Source organism: Dasypus novemcinctus, chromosome 17 (assembly GCF_030445035.2).
Source record: "Dasypus novemcinctus isolate mDasNov1 chromosome 17, mDasNov1.1.hap2, whole genome shotgun sequence".
Classification (NCBI taxonomy): Eukaryota; Metazoa; Chordata; class Mammalia; order Cingulata; family Dasypodidae; genus Dasypus; species Dasypus novemcinctus.
Genome location: NC_080689.1, coordinates 6,592,691 through 6,603,013, shown reverse-complemented (window position 1 = coordinate 6,603,013; position 10,323 = coordinate 6,592,691). Strand labels below are relative to the sequence as shown.

General features: G+C 54.4%; 1 protein-coding gene across 2 annotated transcripts in view; it reads left to right on the top strand.

Moving 5' to 3' along the window:
- Positions 1 to 3,807: 3,807 nt before the first annotated feature.
- The window catches only part of CHST10 (carbohydrate sulfotransferase 10), a 35,907-nt gene continuing 29,391 nt past the window's right edge, over positions 3,808 to 10,323 (top strand). Inside the window, exons 1-2 of one of the 2 annotated variants that reach the window (XM_058278195.2) lie at positions 3,808 to 3,921; positions 5,458 to 5,531. The gene's annotated coding sequence lies outside the window, so the exon portion shown is untranslated. Of the gene's footprint in view, positions 3,922 to 4,244; positions 5,198 to 5,457; positions 5,532 to 10,323 lie in introns of those variants that run through there. The other variant, XM_012530345.4, reaches the window with a different exon arrangement.

Below are 10,323 nucleotides of genomic sequence, written 5' to 3'. Positions count from 1 at the left end.
AATTGGTTTGTTTAAAGCAAACACGCATGAAAAGGGCCAGGGACGGGGGTCGGCAGGTGGGGCAGTGGGGATGGCGAGCTTATCATCTGGGACGCACCTGTGGGTTCTGGTTGAGGTGTGTGGGTGGTGGTCGCAGGTGTGGGTTTGGACTCTGGAGAAATTTTTGGCCCAGGCTGGAAAGCCGCTTAATAACCAGCCAAAGGTCAATGTTGAGGCAAGAGCTTAGCCAAAGTAAGAAGGATGCCAAGGAGTAACCATTGTTTTGTTGCACCTCTCTCTAATGTTTAGCTCAGTAGAGGATAGTTGGATCCTTGTATTCACTTCAGCATTCATTATGTTGCAATGTTATTGTGGTTGAAGAATATGAAGAAAATCCTTCCTCACACAAGTAAGTAGAAAGAAGAAGCATTTTAAGAACCTTCTCAGATAGTTGTGGGTATTTTTTTATAGTACACCCAAACTCAACAAGAGGTAGTTTCTTAAAGGTTAGTAGAATGTGAGATTTCACACCCAGTGACTTTAAAACTCACTGGTCTAACTTGCCCTTCCAATGGATCTTTTTCACATGCATGATTTTTTAACAGAGCCTTTAATTATATGGAAAATTTTGTTTCACTGAGCTATGCAGCTCTTCCAAACGTTGACCCATTTCATTATACCATATTAAAAACATCATGCTTGCTAGCCTCACCACTGTTCTCACCAGAAAAATCTTTAAATATCAGGCTGCTGTCAAACTCACAGTGGTAGATACAGGTTTTCCAAAGTGCAAATCTTCACAGGAAAGCCAGAATTTTTCAAATTTTATCATTGGCAACAAATACTATCAGTTGTTTCTTTGAAGCAATAGGCTCATGTTTTCCATTTTCCAGAAAATGTCTGCCAAGTAGCCAAATCTGAGTAACCCTAGTCTTTCAGCTGTTCTTTAATGAAAAAAGCGGGTCTATCTTGCAGCACAAACCACTGCCCAAGCACGTCACACACATGCTGCAGAAGTGCTTTGGGGACTCTCCCACTTGGCCACACAGCACAGCCGCTTCCTGGAGGACACTCTTCAGTGAAACTGTTTTTACTCAAGTGCATAGTGGAGAACACAGTGACAGCTAGTACAGCTCTGTCTCCCTGCCTGGATTCATGCTAATTAAGCATCATAATTTTGGACCATCAGAGCAAATGTCCACACAGTGAAAACAGCATCTTAGTGCGTTTCAAATGAGTTAAGGTGGATTTAAAATTTAGGTCTGGGCGGGTCAGCTGTGACACAATTGGACACCCAGGCCATAAAGCGTCAGGTCCCTGGGGTGGGGGTGGAAGCCATGAGGGGTGGCCCCTCCTGCAGGTGGGGAGCACCCAGGCAGAGCGAGAAGGACCCCTGGGCTTGTGCCTTTGTGGTCCAGGGTGGAAGTTAATCGATTTCCCATGATTGGTTAGTTTAAAGCAAATGCACATGTAAAGGGAGAGGAACTGGGGGGTCCGAGGGTGGTGGGGGTGGCAAGCTGATCATTCCGGACCCGCCCTGAGTTTGGGGTGAAGTGTGTGGGTGGTGGCTTGGGCTCTGGGGGAGTTTCTGTCCCAGGGCTAGAAAACCACTTACTAATTAGGCCAGAAATCAGCACTGAGGCAAGTGGCTTAGCCGAGGTAAAATGGATGCCTGGGCGGCACCCCCACAAAAGGTGAGTTACATCACTGTATGATTATACAAACAGTTCTGACGTCGCAGACCCCCCAAAAGGATGCTGGAGGTCTCCAAGGGTCCACAGGGCACACTCTGAAAAGACCAGCTTTAGAAAATATTTCCCTGTTATAAGACTAAATCTAATACTTTCCTGAAAGTTCACTTAATAGGAACAAACCAAAAAGGAACCACAATGGTTTTGTAAAACTCCAAAAAATAGACTGTTACCTTAGTCGCCCATGTGTAAGCCTCTAGAAAAATGTTATCTTTGAATATTTTGAAGAGCGTCTTAGAAAGATGGCAATAGTTTGTGTTTATTGCAATGTTTACCACTGGGCAAGAGCTGCGCTGTGCCCCTGAAATGCATTTTCTCCATTATTCTTTAGGACTAAGCTCTGAGGTAAATACAATATCCCCACTTTATAGATAGGAAACTGGGAGCAGAGAGATGAAAGAAATTGTCAAGGTCACAAGCCATCAGTGGGGGGATAAGGACTGGAACGAGGCCATCTGACTCTGGAGTTTTTATTAAGCCCTGCTTCGTCCTCACAGCCCAGCGGCAAGTTTAGTGACTGGTTTTCTCCCATGTCTGTGTCCAGGCAAATCCTCACCGAGTCAGCCACGGGGGCCCTTCAAAGCACTCAATAAACACCTCCCAAGGGCCATCCCAGGCCGGGGCACAGCGCCCGCAGGCTGTAAACCCCGGGGATAAGCAATCACCGAACAGCGAAATCCTCAGTGAACCCCTCAATACTGTTTAATTCATTATGAGGGAACCACAGGGGAGACAAAAAAAGGCTGGTTTCTTGAAAGTTTAAGGAAAATTGAGTGCGCCTGCGCGGGTGTGGATGTCCCATATGCGTACAGACACACGGATATACGCATACGCACGCACCCACCGTCTCCCTCGCGCGTTGAAGTGGACGTAAACATCGCTAGCTAGTCGGGCACGGCAGGGTGGCTCACCGCCAACCCAGGGCGCCTCTTGAGGGCCCCGAGGCCCGCGCTGGCTCGCCGCCCGCTTGGCGCCCTGGCACCCCAGCCAGCGCCCGGTCACGACACGGCCGGGTCTCCAGCAGCCGCCGCGGGCTCATCGACGGCCGGGGACAGCGAGGGCTCCCTCGGGCCAGCCCGCCGTGGAGGGGGCTGTGGGAGGCCCGGACGGCCGCTGCCCCCAGGGAGGCCTCCTGGGAGACCGGGCAGGTGGCCCGGGCCGGCGGTCCCCGCGCTGCCTTCTCCCCAGTTGGGGTTCTCGTGGTTCTTTCGCCAACACCAGGCCTGCTGTCTGCACACCGTTCTTCTGGCAGTCGGTTTGGCCGAGCATCATCCCGTCATTTCCCGGGGGAGGGGGGACCCGGGCCACCAGCGCTGGGTTTAGGATTGCACGGGCCTGGGGGCTCGGGGCCTGGCTGCTCCGGCCCTCGGCTGCACCCCCGGCTGCGGGATCCCCCCCACCCCCACCCCTGATGCTTTCCTCCCCTCCCGGGCTCTCCCCCATTCCCGCCTCTTCCCCGCCCCTCCCCGTCCCCCGGGACCCACGCTCCTCCCCCCCCATCCCGGCTCTCCCCCTCCCCATTCTCTTTTCCCCCAACCCCCTCCCCTCCCCGCTCCTCCCCATCCCGGCTTCCCCCTCCCTGCTCTCCCCCCCTCCCCACAGCCCTACGCTCCTCTCCCTCCGGCCTCCCCCCTCCCCGCTCCTTCCCATCCTGGCTTCCCCCACTCCCGGCTCCCCTCCCCGCTCCTCCCCCTCCCGACTTCCCCCCTCCCCGCTGTCCCCTCTCCCCGCCTCCCCCCCGCCCCTCCCCGTCCCGGCGGCCCCAGGCTCCTCTCGCCGCCCTCCCCCTCCCCGCTCCTCTCCTTCCCCGCTCCTCCCACTCCGGGCGTCCCCCTCCCTGCTCTCCCCCCTCCCCGCCTCTCCCCGCCCCTCCGCGTCCCCGCGGCCAGGAGCGGGCGGCGGCGCGCACGGGCGAGCGGGCGGCGCGCACGGGCGAGCGGGCGGCGCCGGGGCCGCGTGGGGCGCTGCGGGCCTCGCCCCCCGGAGCGGGCCCCGCGCGCCGCGTTTCCTCCTTCCGGCCGCCGCCGCCACATCCCCGCGCGGGCCCGGCGAGCAGGCGGCGTGCAGGCGGCGGGCGGGCGGAGGCCTCGGGGCGCCGCGGCCTCCGGGACCCCGCGCTTCGCCAGGCCCGGCCGGGCCCCGCGCGCCGCCCGCCGGGACGGGGAGGACCCGCAGCCGCCGCCGGGCGCGGGTGAGCTCGGGGCCGGTCCTGCGGCCCGAGGGCGCGTCCTGGCGCTGCGCGCGGCGGCCCCTGCGGGGGCCATGGGGCGCGGGGACCTGGAATCCCCTCCCGCACCCCGGCTGGGAAGTCCCCTTTGTCTTTGGGGCGGGAAGAGAAAGAAAATGCCCCCTTGGCTCCTGGGGGCGGAGGGAAGTGCGACCTTGGGTGCGCGCACAGCAGGGCGGGTGCGGGGAGAGGCTGCGGGACCCGAGGCCGGCGTGCGGGCGTGCGCCTGGGCCCGAGCCAGCCGGCCTCCCAGGCGCTGCCGCGGGAGTCGTCACGCCAGCGACGGCGGGAGGGCGGGCGGCCCTGGCCGGCCGGCGGGAGGACTCCAAAAGGGGGTGAGCCCGCACCCCCGAGCTCTGTGGCCTTGGGCCTTGAGTTGGGTGTCGCGTTGCGAGTTTTAAATGCCAAAGTGAGAAGTGTCTTAGATTTGCCCAAAAGAGAATTAGGCAGCTCGGGGGAGCCCCGGATTTCTAAAGAGGGACCCTGCCGCGCTCAGCACCCACTCAGCCGCTGTGCAGTGAGAGGCTAAGAGAGGGAATCTCTCCCTTCCCCATTAGAATTAGGGCATAGTCCTTCCTTCTTGGCTCAAAATTGGAATTTCAAGATGGACAGAAGACTCTTGCCATCTTTGCTCTTGACGCTGAAGAGTAGACCCTGAGAGGAACCCGAGCCAAAGTCTTTCCTTCCCTAAAAACTGCAAAACTGAGCGCAGAGAGAGGGAAGCAGTGGTGAAAACCCCTGGGCAATCTGCAGTGCAGATCATTCTTCAGTGGCGGGAGGAGCTTAGACAATACAAAGGTGGGAGACGACCCTTCCCATCGCAGACACCCAGACGCCCGTGTTCTCCCGGCCCAGACCTGGAGCAATCTGGCTGCGAGTCCCTGAAGTGGAAGCTTTCAGTCCCGTCATTGTGAAAGGTCCAGAGTGGAGATGAAGATGCTTCTGTGGGTTCCGTTGGGAGGGAAGCTCCGTCCCCCGCCACCGGCCTCCCGGGCCCCCCTCGCTGCCTTGCTGGGGTGTGTTTCGCCAGCTAGCACTGCCATCTCTGCAGTCTCTCGCATTCCACGAGCGTGGCTCGTTTCCACTTAGTCATGCCTTAGATGACAATTGACTAGAATTTGCCAGGTGCTGAGAATGGGATGCAGGCATACAAAACCCAGAGAACACCTTGCTTTGGAAGAATTGCTCATATTGTACTGGAGTCCTTTGCTCACTACGGAACCTGTAAAACAGATAATAGGTCTGGATTATTTTTCTTACAGAAATGTGTTTTTTTTCCCATAAGTTACATGGAAGAGTCTTTCAAACAGTTAGCTCTTTTGATATACTTAGAATATCCGTTACCAAGAAATCCAAATATAATCCACCTCTCTAAAGACGTGTGTAAAATGTGCTCAAATAATCCAAACGGTTCAGTTACTTATAAGCCAAGTTGTGTTAAATAGGTTGATCTTAAAACTTTTAATGGTTCTTAGCTATTTTTACACTTCTCCTGTACAGTGACAAGAAGAGCCAAGAACCTCAGCTGGGGCAAATATTTCGAGAAGGAACCGTGAACCCCCAGGCCTGGGAAGGTATGTGCCGGAGGCTGAACTCACCAGTTGCTTGCGCTCCTCGTTCGGTTTTCATACTGCCACCTTTTGTGCTCTTATGTAGATTTTAGGAAACTTAAATTCTGGGGTAGGATTCTGTGCACAGATATCTATAAATGTTTTCTTAGTGATAGGAGAAACGGAGTTTGGCCTTTCTGTCTACCTAGAGCTGACCCGCCCCGTGCAGGTGTTTGCTATTCGTTATTATGCACAAGATCTCTTAACCTTAGCTGTGTTCCTTGGATGGATAGTGAGCAGTGTCTTTTTAAAGTGATAACTGATGGTAAAGCATTTTAGGACAGTGAATTGTGACAGCAGGGCAGACAAAGGAAATTTCTGAACTTAGAGCAAGACTTACGATGAATGGAAAAACCTGTGACAATATCAGAACTTTACATAACAAATTCATGTGCCACATTATTGTATTTGTTCGTGAATCATCTTATTGATTAGGTAATGCATGTACAAAGTTCAAAATCAAAAGGTATGCAAGGGTGGGTGGTGAAATGCCCCCTGGAACCCCAGCTATCTGCTTTCCCTTCTTGCCTGTAACCGTCCCAGGTCCTCGTGCTTTACCAGGGGTTTCCATGACGTTCCTCCAGCGGGTAGGCATGTTTTGAAAGTATGGTAAAACTAAAACTCGAACATTCGAGACTGATCCTCTCCCCGCTGTGTGATGGGAGCTGGGACTCAAGGAGTTGCCATTTGGGTGAAGAGCCATTGACGGGCCCAGGCTGAGGAAGGCTGGTGCCTTTCTCACTGGGAAGGAAGGTTCTCCTTCCACCCAGGTGGGGTGGTGGGGAGTTAGGGAAAGAACTCAGGTGGGGTTGAAGTCTCAGCAGAATTTCTAGGGGAATGTTGACAAATTAGTGAGTGTGTCTGAGTGTATTGGGTTGGGGCAAGGTCATGTCACCAGAAGAGTCTCCTGTTTTAACTGGCCCGCTGGTAGGCGTGCACGACAAAGTTTGCATCCCGTGTCCGTCCCCAGCCCCACTTGTCCCCCCCACCCACGCAGCCCTCTGCCACCAGGAACGAGCCTCAGCATCTTCCCCCATTCTGCCTGGCTACTGGCTAACCTTGCCGCCTCTTCTAGATGCTTCTCTCCTGCTCACTCTGCACGAGGCACACTGGTCTGCTGCTTCCCAGAGCAAGCTCTTGGCCCAGGTGCTGGCCTGTCTTGCTCCTTCACTCGGTTCTGCCGCTTCTCAGTGTCATCCTCTCGCCCGAGGTCCTGACCTCTGACCCCTTATCTATTAGTGATCATGACAGTTAGCTGCTGGAGTGATTGCAGACAGTCATCACTATTTGTTTCTGGCTTGTCTGCCGCTATTGGAATGAAGTACTGAGAGCACAGGTGGCCAGGTCCCCAGGCCCTCAGCACCCCTGGCTCAGAGCAGGCACTTGGTAAATATTTGCTGAATGAATGAGTGACATTTGGAAAAAGCTTTTTAAAGAGTTCAGTGGACTTGGCAGGAGAGCAAAGCACATTTTCAAGCATGTTGTCTGAAAATGCAGGGGAGGGAGATGTCACAGCAAAAGGAGGTAACAGTACCACACCTGGTGTCAGCCGCTAAGACCGTGGAAGATGCACACTGTCTTTCCTTTCTAAGACGTGGTGAGGGTTTCTTACAGGGCCAGTCGTGTTCTTGCTTCCCTGACCCTGAATTCCCCACCAAGCCTTCAGCTCCTTAACCACCGGTTCTGCCTGGTTTTCAGAGAGCCAGACCCCATGGCCTGGTTGCAGATCCTGACTTCTTGACCTGTGAAAATCCATGTCACGGAAATGGGAACCCTCTGAAGTCCGGTGTGCCCGCGCCGGAGGCTGGGCTGCTCCGTTCCATGCATCCCCCCAGGACCAGAGGGGCCTGTGAGCACAGGCAGCTCACTCAGGTGTGCTGCGAGAGCTGGAGGAGGCACCTGGGGAGCTGGCCTGGCTCACTGAACAAAAGGGAGTTAATTACAGGGAGTGTCAGGCTTTTCAAAGGCCATTTGCCACGTGGCTGCAGGGAGCATGGTGGCCTTAGCAGAACCAGGGAGAAGGGTCTGTGTGTCCACGTCAGGCCCCCAGCCCACCTGTGGGCAGAGCTAGTGAGCTCGATGGGGTCCTCTCTGGACAGGAGGCAACCCCATGGATAACTTCTGTACTCACGGAAATGTGCAGAAAACGGGGTAAGCCTAGAGAAGGGGGGCCAAGTGAGTTTGGAATGACCTTTTTTTTTAAGCAAATAGGGCAAATTATAAATTATCATTGATTCTCCCCCCGCCCCCAATGTCAGAATCTAATTTCACAGGTGAGTACTGGGAGATAGGAGGTTTGAAGAAAGTGAAACGGAACTGTGATGGGGCGTCTTAGGTTCCAATTAAACCTCTTTAAACTGCTTATTGAGAACACATGTAACTCAGTCTTGTTAGCCTCTAATTGACCATCTACCCTTTTGCTGCTAATTCTCCTTCCTGAAATGAGAGGAGGTCGTGGGGAGAATGACTTTTATGCTAGAATGCTAGAATCTGCATTTTAACAAGCTACCCAGAAGATTTTGAGGGGGCATAAAAATTTGAAAAGGGGTGGGGGTAGGGAGGCCCTGGACCTGAATTTTCAGTCCTGGCTGGGAATCCTTTGCACAGCTTTTAGAGGATGCCCAGACATTTGTTTTGTTGGCTTGGGTGTTTCTGGGCCCTGGGGCAATGAATCAGTGGGTTCAGCTCCCAGGTGATTCTAATCCACAGCCGGGCCTGGGAGCCCTGCCCTGGGCGTGCCCAGTCACGTGGATGCCCCCATTCAGAGTGTGTGATCTCAGCAGCTTCCACGGGGCACAGATGCCAACACCTCAGATCTTCTGGGTCTCGCTAGTTGGCTTACTGATTTCTAAGCAACAGCAGTGATCTGGTGGTCATTATCACAGTACCTGATTAGAACCTCGAGACTGGGGTCTCGCTGACGGCAAGCTGCTCTTTCCATCGTTGACTCTGCCGCCAGAGAAATAGTTTCAGATGGTGACAGGACACAGCCCCCTCTCTCCTAATTAAAACCCCTCGATGACTCTCCATGGTGCTTTCGGTAAAGACCAGCCCCCTAAGTGGCTCAGGAGGCCCTTTGTCGTCTGACCTGTGCCCCCACCCTTTGCTCAGCCACCCAGGGCCCCAGCTGCCTCCGCCCGGCAGAGTGGCCTCAGGGTGCTGTGCCCTGGCCCGGGTTCCAGCCCTCCCCTGGGTAACTCGGCATGCCCACCTGTCTCCCCCGTCTCCCTCTGACATGGTCCCCCGCCCCCCCGGCCTCTTTGAGATTCTTTGCCTCATGTGGGGTCCCCACTTGGCTACACGTGCTGGCGGGGCGAGAACTGTGTGGGCGTGTGGGTGCCTGTTTTTGGTCTGGGGCTCACCTGTTCTGTATTCCTGGCTCCTGTTTTGCTGGATGAGTCCATCCTTCCATGGTGAGCATGGTGTAGGTTCTTTTGTACCTACAAGCCTATGCAAATCTAAACCTCCTGTCTGTGGGTTGTAAATTGTGAACATCACAGATGCTGGACCTGAGGGGGGTGGGTGTCTTGAGCAGGCACCCCACTCCTTCCGGTCGACTTGTACCGCTAGCGCCTTGGAGAACAAGGCACGGTTTATCCAAATTTTTAGCCAGGATACCTGGACAGCTTTTCCAGCTGAGCCTGCCAGTCATTTGTAAGTTCTTTTAGACCAGAGGAAAAGAGTTGGCTCTTAGTCGGGCCTCCCCCCCTACTCGGGGCTTCCCACGCAGCACGTGCCCTCTCGAAAGCGCCCTCAGGCCCTGCGGGCCTCGGGTAAACACGCTGAGCTGGCCAGGCTGCTGTGACACATGCCGCACGTGGGCAGGGCCTCACGACAGGAATGTACTGGCTCGTGGTTTTTTGGAGCTAGAGGTCACGCCAGGCAAGGTACCGGCGGGGCTGGCTTTCTCCCGGGTCTGCAGGGGTCAGGCGCTGGCTCGCCGCCGTCCCTGGCCAATGGCCGGAGTCTCTCCTCCGACACGTGGCACTTCCTTTCTCCTCGAGCCTGCTCTTCCTGTCTGCTCGCTGCTTCTCCCGGGGCCTTCTCTTTTAGCATTGAGACCCACTCTGATTCCCTTGGCCACACCTTAACTAAGGGTAACGGCTTCAGAGGGTCCTTGGGTCCCACCAAGGGACCAGACCAAGGTCAGGAGCATGGCTTGTTGGGGTCCAGAATTGAGCCGGCCAGTCGCCTTCTCCATCTGCCCAGCCTTTACCTAAAGCCCCTCCTGCTGCTCCTGTGAAAGGAGTTGTATTTTAGGTAGTAAACGTGCAATCCTCCAGGTGAGTGGGGGTCACTGGGGGGGCGTGGAGGGGTTCATGCAGGAGTGGGAAGGGGCTCCAGCCGCCTTTGTAACACTTTTATTTCCTTAAAGACGAAAGCAAAACCAAGCAAGTGTGGCAAAATAATAGAGCTGAGTGTATATGCACAGATGTTTGTTGTATAGGTCTGTGTGCTTTTCTTTGTTTCAAATATTTAAACATTTTTAAAAACTAAACTCACTAATGAAAACGGATGTGTATTTAGTGAATATTCAGATATTCGTTGACTTTGTCAGTTCACCACACTTTTTTTCCTGGCTAGGCAAGTATTTACCATCCTTCACAAAGAGGTAAGGAAGACACGCAGTTGGTAGTAGTGAGGTAGAAAACATTCAACAGCCTTAAGAAAAAAAAAAACCCAAAAACCCAAACAGGTTACATATATGTAGGTGGCATTTTATTTTTATTACAAAAAGAAAAATGTTCATTGCAAA